We start from the raw sequence: 13,621 nt of genomic DNA on the forward strand, positions 1-13,621 counted from the left end.
CAGTGGAATGTTACTTAGCAATAAAAAAAAAGTACTGATCTGCAACGTAGATGAACTTTGAAAACATGCTAAGTGAAAGAAGCCAGATGCAAATACCAAATATTTTATGATTCCATTTATATGACATATCCAGAATCAGCAAATCTGTAGATAGAGGGCAGATTAGTGGTTGCCAGGGGCAGAAGGGAATAGGGAGTGGCTGCTAATGGGTATGGGGTCTCTTTTTGAGGCGATGAAAACGTTCTAGGTAGTTGTGATGGCTGTGCAACTTTGTGAATATACCAAAAAGCCCCACTTAACTGTACCCTTAAGAGGGTGGCTATTACTGTTATGAATTATATTGCAATAAAAATTTTCATATTAAAAATGTATTAACTTCAAGGAGAAATACAGCTCTCACTGGACCAGGACTGGATTATTTGCAGACCTACAGCAGAGGCTGAATGAGAAGGTAGCTTGGCAAACATGTAATGCCAGTCGATTCTACCTCCACAGGAGCTCCAGAATTTTAACCGGTCTCAACACCTTTGCACTACCAGGGCAATTCGAGCCACTCCCAACTGCCCCCTGACTCTCTGCCCTCCAGCCTCACTGGCTGTCTTTTAAATCTTCCGATTCACCTAGCCACACTCACGGCCAGCGCCAAGTCTCAATTCTCCCTCTAAGAACATGAGCGTGAGTATTTGACTCCCACCACCTCTCCACCCCCATCACCAGCATCTACAATGCTCCCCACGGAGGGTTCGGGCCTAGTCCGATGCCTGGCACAGGGCAGGAGCTCCACAAGCATTTCTGGAGTGAACCTGAGAATTAGGGAGAGCCTTGTAGAGGAAATGCCATTTCAGGTGGGCCTGGAAGGGCCGTGGGATCTGTCAGCCTGGTAGGGGAGAGGAAAGCGCTGTAGGCAGCCTGAGAGAGAGGACTGGGACCTTCGGAGCCTCAAGGGAGACTGAGGGGCTTGAAGACTAAGGATCTCAATCTTATCCACGGGATAGGAAGAGGTGGCAAATGGGGCTGGAGAGGCAGGTAGGGGTTTGAGGGACTGAAGTCCAGTGGAAGCCACTGAACAGTTTTAGGCCAGAGAGTGACACGATCTTATATAATATTTTGAGAAGATCCCTCTGGGTGCTTCATGGAAGCTGGATTAGAGGGTGAGCTTCGGAACAATGAAGTGGCTGTGGCCACTGCCCAGGGAACACGGGGAGTCTAGAAAGAAAAAGCTCCCTTCAGATCCTCCTGTTACAGGAGTCCGCAGGCTCCCTCCAGGAAACACCTCCCGCCATTGCACATTGTTAAATCCACTTCAATATTCGCTTTTACCTCCTGTGTCAATCACCACCGTGAAAAGATGCGTAAGTAAACTGATGGTAACAGCAGATTTGGTTAGATAGTAAGACGTGAGCTTTAAAAGATGAGGTAATAGGCCAGGCATGGTGGCTCAGGCTTGTAATCCCAGCACTTTGGGAGGGGGAGGCTGCAGTGAGTAGATATCGCGCCACTGCACTCTGCCTGGATGACAGAGCGAGAGAGTCCGTCTCAAAAAAAAAAAAATCACAAAATAATAATAAAATCAAGAGGTCATGCAATATAATTGAAACTCTTGGCTATAATGTGGATTACTGGGAAATTTCCCATATAATGTGTGACAAAATGTAACTGGAAATTGATGGGGCAGTGAGGAGGCTGGGGAGATGAAACAGACTCATTTTCTTCTTAATAGGGTTAGGGTTTGCCTTTGGTTTTTTTTTTTTTTTTTTTTTTGGAGACAGAGTCACCCTCTGGCTGGAGTGCAGTAGTGCTATCTCGTCTCACTGTAACCTCCTGGGTTCAAGCAATTCTCCTACCTCAGACTCCCAAGTAGCTGGGACTACAGGCATGTGCCACCACACCTGGCTAATTTTTGTATTTTTAGTAGAGATGGGGTTTCACTATGTTGGCCAGGCTGGTCCTGAACTCCTGACCTCATGTGATCTGCTGCCTCGGCTTCCTAAAGTGCTAGGATTACAGGCATGAGCCATAGCACCCGGCCTAACTTTTGTGTTTTTAGTAAAGATGTGGTTTCATCATGCTGGTCTTCAACTCCTGACCTCAAGTGATCCGCCCGCCTCAGCTTCCCAAAGTCTTGGGATTACAGGCGTGAGCCATTGTGCCAGGCCTGCATTTGTGATTTATGTAATTTAAACATTTTGGATCAAGTGCAGTGGATCACACCTGTAATACCATCACTTTGTGGAGCTGAGGTGGGCAGATCACTTGAGCCCAGGAGTTCAAGACCAGCCTGGCCAACAAAGCAAGACCTGGTCTCTACAAATACATTTTTTAAAAAAATTAGCTGGGTGTGGTGGTGCACGCCTATAATCCCAGCTACTCAGGAGCTGAGCAGGGAAGATCTCTCGAGCCTAGGAGATCAAAGCTGCAGTGAGCTGTGATTGTGCCACTGCACTCCAGCCTGGGCAACAGGGCAAGACCCTATCTCTGAAACAAAAGGGAAAGATCAAAATGTTAAATTTATTTATTGGGGATTATAATTGTTGTTGGTTTTTTGTGTCTGTGTTGGAATTTGAGTTGAAACAGTCTGACAACCCTGTTCACTACCTCTGGCAGCTCAGAGTTCAGCAGCTGCCCACTCTGCCTCCAGCTTCCCTCCGGCCCCTCCCCAGGGCTGGGGTGGGATCCCACAGGGGATCTCCAGCCCAGTGGCCAGTGGAGGTCAGGAAGAAACCAGAGCTCACCAGCGCCAGGGGTCCAGGGTTGAAGAAAAGCTCTTGGGCTGGGTTCCAAGTGGGCAGGGGGCTCAGCATCTGATGGTTGGGCTGTGTCCCTGTACCCATCAGCCAGCTGGGACCACAGTGCTTTTCCTGCAGGGGCCCAAGTTTCACTCACCAGCCTTTTTTATGGGTGGGGAGAGGGGACGGAGTCTCCCTCTGTCACCCAGGCTGGAGTGCAGTGGCGCAATCTTAGCTCACTGCAACCTCCACCTCCTGGGCTCAAGTGATTCTTCTGCCTCAGACTCCCAAGTAGCTGGGGTTATAGGTGCCTGCCACCACACCTGGCTAATTTTTGTATTTTTAGTAGAGACAGTTTCACCATGTTGGCCAGGCTGCTCGTGAGCTCCTGAGCTCAAGTGATCCGCCCACCTCAGCCTCCCAAAGTGTTGGGATTACAGGCGTGAGCCACCGCGCCCTGCTCACTCACCAACCTCTTCAACGCACAGCTTAGAGCTGCTGGTCTCACGAAGAAGCTGCCACGAACACACAGCTCGTTCCCTCCCTCAGGTGGAGAGAGGATGACACAGAGGCAGGGGAAAGGTTGGAGCTAGGGGAGGTAGGTGCAAGTGGGCAAAGGACCCCAGTGTAGGGGAGGGGTGAAGACAAACTGCCCGTGTCACTGTTCTGTACGGAGCTGCATCTGAACCCAAAGCAAGTCCCTGCCCTATTCTCCACCTGTTCCCCTGCTGTTCTTCTCAGACAGTAATTAATCTTCCAAGCAGCACGTTATCCGTGGGATAAACTGTGGCCTCTGAAGTCTTCGGTCCTGGGTCTAACTTGGGAGGCTTTGGGCAGAGTGTCAGTTATGACACCTTTCATCACAAGTGGCTGGTCAGCATGACTTAAACAGTCCAGGGGATTCACTGCAAAGTTCAGCCCTGCAGGCCCGGCTTGATCCAGCAGCTCACAGGTGTCACCCTGCAGCCATCTTCCTGTCTTTCTTTCCACTTCTGTGTCAGCGTCATCTCAGGCCAGCTTTCATCATGGTGGCAGAATGTCTCTTGCTGTGGTTCAAGCAATGAACCTCATCTCTACACATCTTAGAGTCCAGAGGGAGCTAGAAAACATCTTTCCCAGAAGCCATCTCCCACAAAGGAGTACCCCAGACTGTCCCTGGATTACAGCCTCACCCCTGTGCCCAGGCAAGGTAGTAGTTATGGTAATGTCAGTGTGTTCCTGGGCCACCTGCCCCACCCCAGCCCAGGGAGTCAGCACTGGGGTTTGTGGCGGGGGAGACGGGTACCCAGAGAATGATCAGGGGAGAAATGGAGAACAGAGAAGGGTCATGGGAGGCCGCTCCGTTGCCTCTGGCAGCCAGAAAACTCCAATTTTTTTTTTTTTTTTTTAAGATGGAGTCTCACTCTGTCACCCAGGCTGGAGTGCAGTGAGTTCTCGGCTCACTGCAACCTCTGCCTCCCGAGTTCAAGCAATTCTCCTGCCTCAGCCTCCTGAGTAGCTGGGATTACAGGTGCCCGCCATCACGCCTGGCTAATTTTTGTTTTGTTTTTAGTAGAGTCGGGCTTTCACCATGTTAGCCAGGCTGGTCTCGAACTCCTGACCTCAGGTGATGCACCCTCCTCAGCCTCCCAGAGTGCTGGGATTACTGGCGTGAGCCACCGCGCCCGGCCAGAAAACTCCAATTCTTAATTCATTTCCTTACCTGTAGTGGGGGGTCATCATCTCTACCTTGCTGATGTAAGGCACAGGACAGTTCAAGAGCGACAGTAACGTGCTGCCACCGTCACTGGGGTGCTGTAGCCGATGTGAACTCCCTCCCCGGCTGGCTTCTCTTCTGTGAAGGTGAGGTCCGGGCCACCAAGCCGCTTGCCCACTCCACACAAGGTCCTTCTCTCCGAGGGACGCGGCAGGGGCCCGAGGTGGCCAGCAGGTGGCAGCGCCGCGGCAGCCCGGGTTTGGCACAGCTCGGGAGCGGCCTCCGGGAAAGGAAGGGGTCAGGCCTCTCCAGGCAGCCCCCAGAGCCCCTCGCCTCCCTGGGCGCCCCACTCGCAGATGCAGCAGGGCGGGTTCGCGGGTGTGCGGCCTGCACCTGGCGGGGCTCCGGGCTTGGCTGGAAGCTCTGCTGTCGCCATCTTGACGTCTGAGTTACTGCTGAGCAGGAGCCCTGCATTTTCATTTTGCGCCAGGCCTCTCAAACTGTGGTCCTGGGTGCCAGGACTCCTGCTGCCTCGGGATCCCGCCACTTTACTTCCCAGAAATGCGCTGAGCCCGTCCCTTTCCTGCCGTTGCTCAGCCTTCCCGGGGCTCCCTGACCATGCTTGTCTCCAGCTCACCGGCCTTCCAGAAGCCTGGAGAGGACCGGGACCCCACATGGGGAGGACGAAGAACCCACGCAAGGAAAACGGGGACCCTACATGGGCATGGGGCAGCCATGGGGAGGAGGGGGACCACGTGGGGATAATGGGGCCATACGTGGAGAGGAGGGGACCCTACAGAAGGCCTGGGTTGGGCAGTGCTGGGCTCTCGTCGGAGGGTCAGGTGGCGCTGGCGGCCGGCAGGAAGCCCTGGGTAGCGGGTGGCGGGCAGCAGGCCCCGTGGAGAGCGGAAGGCGCGCGGCGAGGCCCGGGCGGGAACCCAAGGCTGGAGGCCGGCCCTAAGAGTGCTTCCCTAGCAGCCCCCGGTGGGAACAGAAGAGAACAAAGTCTAGGAGCTCCGGGACTTCCCCGCGGTGGCAGAGGAGGGGGCTGCCATTGTCAAGGCGGCACAGAAGCCTCGGGTTCGGGGACCTTTGCTGGAGGAGCTGGGGTAGGGTAGGACGGGGGCCGCAGGGGCCTCGAGAGCGAACGGGGAAAGGCCGCGGCGCCTGCAGAGCACAGTCCATGCAGTTTGCCCGGGGCGCGGGCCTCTCGAGTGTGCTCAGGAAGCAGGCACGGTGGCCGTGGCTCCTCGGGGGGTCTGCAGGCCTCCCAGCGTCCGTCGTGCAGACCTGACGCCACCTGCCACCCGCAGACGCTGAGACCCAGAGCCCCTCTGCCCCTGGGCTGGCCGCGGAGGCCGCCTCTGGGGTGCGGTTTCCCAGGCTGTGTCTTTTCAGCGGGTGCGCAGGTTCCCGCCCTCCCAGTGTCCCTTCCTGCGGTCTGGACGTGGGGGCCCGCGGACCCAGCGTGGGGGCGCTGTGGGTGACAGAAGGTGGCGGGGCAGAGGCGGCTGCAGTGTGGACTCAAAAGCACGTGGGGGGCAAGAGCAATCAGGTGGTCTGCGCCTGCTCTGCGACTTCCCAGCTGTGCGACCCTGGGAAGTTACCTCACCTCTTTGAGGCTCAGGCTTCCCTCATCTGTAAAATGGAAGAATAGGATCGACTTTGCAGGGTATCTGTGGGGATTCTTGATATACAAACCATATGAAAGACCTTCCATAAGAGAGGGATGCTTTTCTGCCTAGATTTTATAGCCTCTATCCTTGTATTAAAATTGATTATCAAAATGTTTACGATTTCCCCTGCCCTTAGAAATAACAGAATCATGGCTGGGCGAGGTGGCTTACGCCTGTAATCCCAGCACTTTGGGAGGCCGAGGCGGGTGGATCACCTGAGGTCAGGAGTTCCAGACCAGCCTGGCCAACATGGCGAAACCTCATCTCTACTAAAAATACAAAAAAAAAAAAAAAAAAAAAAATATCCGGGCATGGTGGCACGCACCTGTAATCCCAGCTACTTGGGATTCCCTCTTGTGAAAGGTGGAAGAGGGGAGAAGGGACAGGAGAGGTAACACTTCTCTGAGTCCAACTCACCCTTGAACAACACAGGTTTGAACTGTGGGTCCACGTCTGTGCCTTGGCCACCCCTGAGGCAGCATGATCAACCCCTCCTCCTCCTCTTCCTCAGCCTACTCAATGTGAAGATGAGGATGAAAACCTTTATAATAATTCACTTACACTTAATGAATAGTAAATTTTTTCTTACGATTTTCTTTTTTTTTTTTTTTTTGAGATGGAGTCTGCTCTGTTGCCCAGGCTGGAGTGCAGTGGCATGATCTTGGCTCACTGCAACCTCCACCTCCTGGGTTCAAGCAATTCTCTCTGCCTCAGACTCCTGAGTAGCTGGGACTACAGGCACCCACCACCATAGCTGGCTAATTTTTTTTCTTCTTTGTATTGTTAGTAGAGACAGGGTTTCGCCATGTTGCCCAGGCTGGTCTTGAACTCCTGACCTCAGGTGATCTGCCCGCCTCAGCCTCGCAAAGTGTTGGGATTACAGGCATGAGCCACTGTGCCCGGCCTTTCTTAATAATGTTTTCTGTATTGTAAGAATACATATGTAATACATATAACATACAAAATATGTGTTAATCAACTGTTCCTGTTATTGGTAAGGTTCCCAATCAACAGTAGCCTATCAGTACTTATGTTTTTGGGGAATCAAAAGTTATATGTGGATTTTCAACTACATAGGGGGTTGGCACCTCTAACTCCTGCATTGTTCAAGAGTCAATGGTACATCTTTGTATAATTCTGACTTATAGAACTATTTGTGTTTCATAGAAAAAAAAATTTAAATCAACAAGGAATTGGAGAAGGGTGGTAGAGATGGCCCAAAATGGAATACGAACAGAAACAAGTGAACTTGCTGTTTTACAAATGAATAACGTGCACTCGGGCATCCTAGGGGAGCAGTGACCTATGTAGCTTTAGAAACAGTGTTTTGACTATATGCTCTATGACTAAAGGGGAGAAAAACTGCACAATATTTTGCCGTTGGTAGAGGAGCACACATCTCACATCTAACTCACATCTTTCTTTTTCACAGAGGTGTGAGTTAGAAATCCATGAACTACTTGATGTGGATTCTGGCACTGAGCAAGTATATATACTGCAGCTAGCAAGAGCCAGATTTCTCACTATCAGGAAAATGGCTAAAAATAAGGAAAGGGGATGGATGCAGTGGCTCATGCATGTAATCCCAGCCCTTTGAGAAGCTGTGGCAGAAGAACTGCTTGAGGTCAGGAGTCCAAGACCAGCTAGGGCAACATAGCAAGACCCCTATCGCTACAAAAAAGATAAAACATAAAAAATTTAGCCAGGTGTGGTGGTGCACACCTGTAGTCCCAGCTACTTGGGAGGCTGAGGCAGAGGATCACTTGAGCCCAGGAATTCAAGGCCACAGTGAGCTATGATCGCACCACTGCAGTCCAGCCTGAACAACATAGTGAGACCATGTCTCTAAAAAATTAATAATAAGAAGAGTAGGCTAGAATGAACATTATGGTGTTGGACTGGCATTGGAGACATCACTGTGAACTCCTGGTTTTTAAAATACGTACAGATATAGAAAGAGCTTTAGAGATGCACATGTGTGGACATGTGTGGACATGTATTTCCTAAGTCTATCCACTGGAAGGGCCTGAAAGTACTAACACCCAATACCACTGAACTCACCCAACACCCAGATCTTGTTTTTGTTGTTGTTGTTGTTGTTTGGTTTGGTTTGGTTTGAGATGGAATTTCACTTTCACCCAGGCTGGAGTGAAGTGGCCCAATCTCGGCTCACTGCAACCTCCACCCCCTGGGTTCAAACAATTCTCTTGACTCAGGCTCCTGAGTAGCTGGGATTACAGGTGCCCACCACCACGCCCAGCTAATTTTTGTATTTTTAGTAGAGACAGGGTTTCGCCATGTTGGCCAGGCTGGTCTCAAACTCCTGACCTCAGGTGATACACCTGCCTCGGCCCATCAAAGTACTGGGATTACAGGCATGAGCCACTGTGCCTGGCCAGATCTTGGTTTTGAATGCTGTTCTCAATAAAAGGCACCAAGACTCTGGAAGAAACGAATATTTCCAGGGCTATGGCAAGGAAAGTACAAGCTGAGCTTTCAACATCTTGTGGAGCCAAAAGGCAAAGCTTCTGACAAGCTGTGGGGAAAGTCATCAGAGGAACATCAGCATGGAGTGGACAGTAGAGGGAGGGGACAGCCTGCGAAGCCTTCAGAGAGGAGGGAAATGAGAAGAAGGAGACTTCAAGGGCGAGGAAAGGGTGGCGGTGTCACATGTTGCCGAGATTAAGATCAGATCTAAAAACCATCTTTCTAGAAGCCTTTGCTGCAGATGTCCCTGGTGTCCTTGAGAAAAGAGTTTTGATGGGGGGCTGAGGAGACATAATAGGTGTCACAGGTGCACAGAGGAGTTGTAGATGAAGAACGGCAGTCAGGGAATTGGGGGACTATTCCAAGACCTTTGGCTGTGAACAGAAGGAGAGGGCAGGATTGGAAGGGGGCACACGCTTAGGGAGAGGCTTGGTTCTGGATTCTCTTGAGAACATGGCAGCCTCAACAGGAGCCAAGGGCAGTAGAGATAGGCTAGCCGCTCAGCCAACCCATTCCCTCTTCTTCCTGATGTGTAGCTGCAGCACCTGCCCAGCCTCCTTGGGACTAGAGGTGTGGCACAGGACCATGAGTGGTGAAAACATATCTAGGTCTGGCCTGCACCAAGTGCTCCCACTGGATCCTCCTTGTTCTCTCCTATCTACTTGCTGAATGAAGATCTTTCCAGTGACCCAGAACAGGACAGAGGAACAAAACAGAGGAAGCCTGGGTCCCCAGATGACCACACAGAAGGCCACCTGCCCAGGAATACCCCACTCTGAATGTAGCATGAGTGAGAAACAAACACTTAACTGTGTTGCACTGCTAAGAACTGGGGTCCATCCACTATAGCAGGTAGAGTTAACCTAATAAACTGGTTAAGGACATTCTTGTACCTCCATGCAATGGAGCACTACAGCTATAAAAACAAAGGGAGCAGCTGTTCATTACAGATATGAAATGATCTCCAGAATACTTTCAACGACAAAAAGGCAAGGTATAGGAAAATGTGTTATAGCTTGTTGCTATGTGTCAAAAATCGGTAGGAAGCCGGGCGTGGTGGCTCACGCCTGTAATCCCAGCATTTTGGGAGGCCGGGCCAGGCGGATCACGAGGTCAGGAGATCGAGACCATCCTGGCTAACATGGTGAAACCCCGTCTCTACTAAAAATACAAAAAATTAGCCGGGCGTTGGTGGCATGCACATGTAGCCCCAGCTACTTGGGAGGCTGAGGGAGGACACTTGCTTGAACCCGGGAGGTGGAGGTTGCAGCAAGCGGAGATTGCACGACTGCACTCCAACCTGGGTGACAGAGCAAGACTCTGTCTCAAAACAAAACAAAACAAAATCGGTAGGAAAAGAATACATAATTCCTTGTCTTGAACAGTGGAAGACAAGAAGCAGCCAATAATATTGGCTCCTTCTATACAAAGGAGCTGGGTAGCTAGAGGATGAGTGGGAGACTTCCATTTGTACCTATTGAATTTTGAGTAGTGTCAATTTTATACATTTTTTAAAATAGACATGTAAAGGGAGTGTGCCAGAGATGTGGGCATATTGTTACAAAAGCCAGTAGAAACAAAATTTCTAAAAAGACAGAGAGAAAGCAGACAGCGGATAGAGGGAAGTCCTTGAGCCCTTGAAGGCAGGGGATGGAGAGTGGAGCGTAGGGAGAGGGAGCTGCCACGGCTGGGAGGAAGGCCACTGAGGACAGGAGGAAGGATGCTGGAGACGTAAGAGCAGGCAAGCATGTAGGGTGAGTATGCGGGAGCAGGAAGGTGGTGGGGAGATTTCTCTCAAATGGCTTTTATCAGGAGATGAAGTTACCTAATAAAAATGAGATGGTGGCTCTGACTCCAGGGAAGAACAGGAGGACAAGGGAAATAAAAGCTTGTAGGGGAGCACTGCTGGCCCAGATGAGACTGGAGCCACAAGCTTAGAATGAAACCAACCAGCCCCTGAGGTAGGATTTCTGCTAGCACCCCAAAATAGGGGAGGAGCATGGGACATGTATTAATTGACTCAGGATAGAAATTTCTATGGAGCAGGTGACAGAGGGGCTAGGAAGACCAGAGATTTAGGGATATTGGCAAGAGTGGTAAGTTGGTCCATGTGGGATGGGATGCATCTGAAAGGAGATTTTGAAGGGGACTGACAGACTTGGGAGAAAGAGAAATCAGAGAGCTGGAGATGTTATTGAGGGGAAAAGAACCTAAGAATAGTGCAAGCAACTGAGAGTGAGGAGTCCCATTCACATTTTCACGGGTGAAGGAACGCTTACAGACTTTTTTTTTTTTCTTGAGAGAGTTTCGCTCTTGTTGCCCAGACTGGAGTGCAATGGCACGATCTCAGCTCACCACAACCTCCACCTCCCAGATTCAAGTGATTCTCTTGCCTCAGCCTCCCGAGTAGCTGGGATTGCTGGCATGCGCCACCATGCCCGGCTAATTTTGTGTTTTTAGTAAAGATGGGGTTTCTGCATGTTGGCCAGGCTGGTCTCGAACTCCTGACCTCAGGTAATCCACCCGCCTTGGCCTCCCAAAGTGCTGGGATTATAGGCATGAGCTACAACGCTAGGCCCCACCTATGGACTTCTTAAGGCAGGTAAACACCTGGGACCTGAATATCCAGGACCAGCTGGGAGGCTGAGGTCCCAGAAGTAGGGATGGGAAGAAGCCCATAAGCCAGGGGTCTAGGCTCTTTAACAAATACCAGATAGGTGTAGGGACCAGCCCCACAGGGTCGGTGGGTTTTTCTCCCCATGTGCGGAGATGAGAAATTGTAGAAATAAAGACACTAGAAAAAGAGATAAAAGACAGGTGGGCCCGGGGGACCACTACCACCAAGACGCGGAGACCGGTGGTGGCCCCGAATGCCAGGCTGCACTGACATTTATTGGATACAAGACAAAGGGGCAGGGTAAGGAGTGTGAGCCATCTCCAATGATAGGTAAGGTCACATGGGTCACGTGTCCACTGGACAGGGGGCCCTTCCCTGCCTGGCAGCCAAGGCAGAGAGAGAGAGGAAAGAGACAGCTTACGCCATTATTTCTGCATATCAGAGACTTTTAGTACTCTCACTAATTTGCTACTGCTATCTAAAAGGCAGAGTCAGGTGTACAGGATGGAACATGAAGGCGGACTAGGAGCGTGACCACTGAAGCACAGCATCACAGGGAGACAGACGGTTAGGCCTCCGGATAACTGCAGGCGGGCCTGAAGAGGTGGAGTAGAGTCTTCTCTAAACTCCCCCGGGGAACGGGAGACCACCCCCCGCCACACTTTCCCAGTCTGCTAAGTAGCGGGTGTTTTTCCTTGACACTGTTGCTACCACTAGACCACGGTCCACTTGGCATCCGGCGTCTTCCCAGACACTGGTGTTACCGCTAGACCAAGGAGCCCTCTGGTGGCCCTGTCCGGGCATAACAGAAGGCTCGCACTCTTGTCTTTTGGTCACTTCTCACTATGTCCCCTCAGCTCCTATCTCTGTATGGCCTGGTTTTTCCTAGGTTATGATTGCAGAGCAAGGATTATTATAATATTGGAATAAAGAGTCATTGCTACAAACTAATGATTAATGATATTCATATATAATCATATCTATGATCTATAGCTAGTATAACTATTCTTATTTTATATATTTTATAATACTGCAACAGCTCATGCCCTCGGTCTCTTGCCTCAGCACCTGTGTGGCTTGCTGCCCACAGATAGGGAGCCAGGTGCAGTGGCTCATGCCTGTAATCCTATCGCTTTGTGAGGCCAAGGCAGGAGGATCACTTGAGCCCAGGAGTTCGAGACCAGCCTGGCAACATAGCAAGACCCCATTTCTACAAAAATTTTAAAAAACTAGCTATGGAGGCACATACTTGTGGTTCCAGCTCCTTGGGAGGCTGAGGTGGGAAGACAGCTTGAACCTGTAAGGTCGAGGCTGCAGTGAGCTGTGACTGCACCATTGAACTCCAGCCTGGGCAAGAGTGAGATCCTGTCTAAAAACAAAAACAAAAAAAACAACAAAAAAGCCAGATAGGGTTCTAGATGACCACAGCTGAGTGGGGAAGGGTAGGGCCAGATGGCATGAGCCTCCGAGGAGCCAGGAGTCAGATGCGTAAGAGTGCAGCTGTGAGACTGCTTCCACTCCTACAGGGGAACGCAGCTGAAAGCAGAGCTTGGGCCTGTGCCTCGCTCACCCAGAGCCAAAAGGCTCAACCATAATGACCTGACGTTCAGAGGCCCCTTGCCTAGCCAGTCTCCCCATCCTTAACCCCAACCAACATTGATCTCCATGCCTGGGCCCTCTTCCCACTGCCCTGCCTTGTCATCGGCTGCACTGTCATCCTCAAAGTCACTCTGTACCTTTAGTCACTCATCCTTTCCGAAATGGTCCCCAAGTTTCCTCTGCAGAAGAGCCTGGCCCTGCCCTGCCATCTCACTCATCCTCCAGAGGCCTGTTGTGAGCGCCCACTTGGTCCTCACCACCGCACTGTCACCCACATTTATAGTCAAGTCTCTCTTATTAAAGAAGGGAATCTGAATCTGGGTTTGCCGTCTAAGTTGGCTTTCTCAGAGGCTACCAGAGCCCCAAGACCTCACCGCCCTGCCCTAAAGCCACTCCGTCTTAATCTCTTTGCTCTGCTGTGGCTGTTGGAGCTCAGCTTCACACTCATTAGCAGTCCCAAGACCTCTGCACTGAGGCTGTCCTGAGGATCTCCAGAGGTGAGATCTGCCTTTCCTTCCTGGAATAGGCAGGGTTTTTTTCCAGCCTTCTATGAGCCTGGCAGAAAGGAAGAGGGACCCTACATTGAGAAATCAACTCAGCCATGCTCACATGTTGCTGAGAGAACTCACCAGCTAGCAAAGCCCATCAGTGCGCTCCTGAGGAATCAAATAAACACAACCTGAGCCTTAAGACTGAGAGCTGTTTAGGGCTTACTGTTGAGTGGGGGAGGGAGGGCAGAGAGCAGGATACACTATGATCCATCCATAATGTGTTCAACCACATAAAATCGCACATTGAAAACTGAAAGAAGGCCAGGCAT

Source organism: Pan troglodytes, chromosome 13, assembly GCF_028858775.2.
Source record: "Pan troglodytes isolate AG18354 chromosome 13, NHGRI_mPanTro3-v2.0_pri, whole genome shotgun sequence".
In the NCBI taxonomy this organism is placed as follows: Eukaryota; Metazoa; Chordata; class Mammalia; order Primates; family Hominidae; genus Pan; species Pan troglodytes.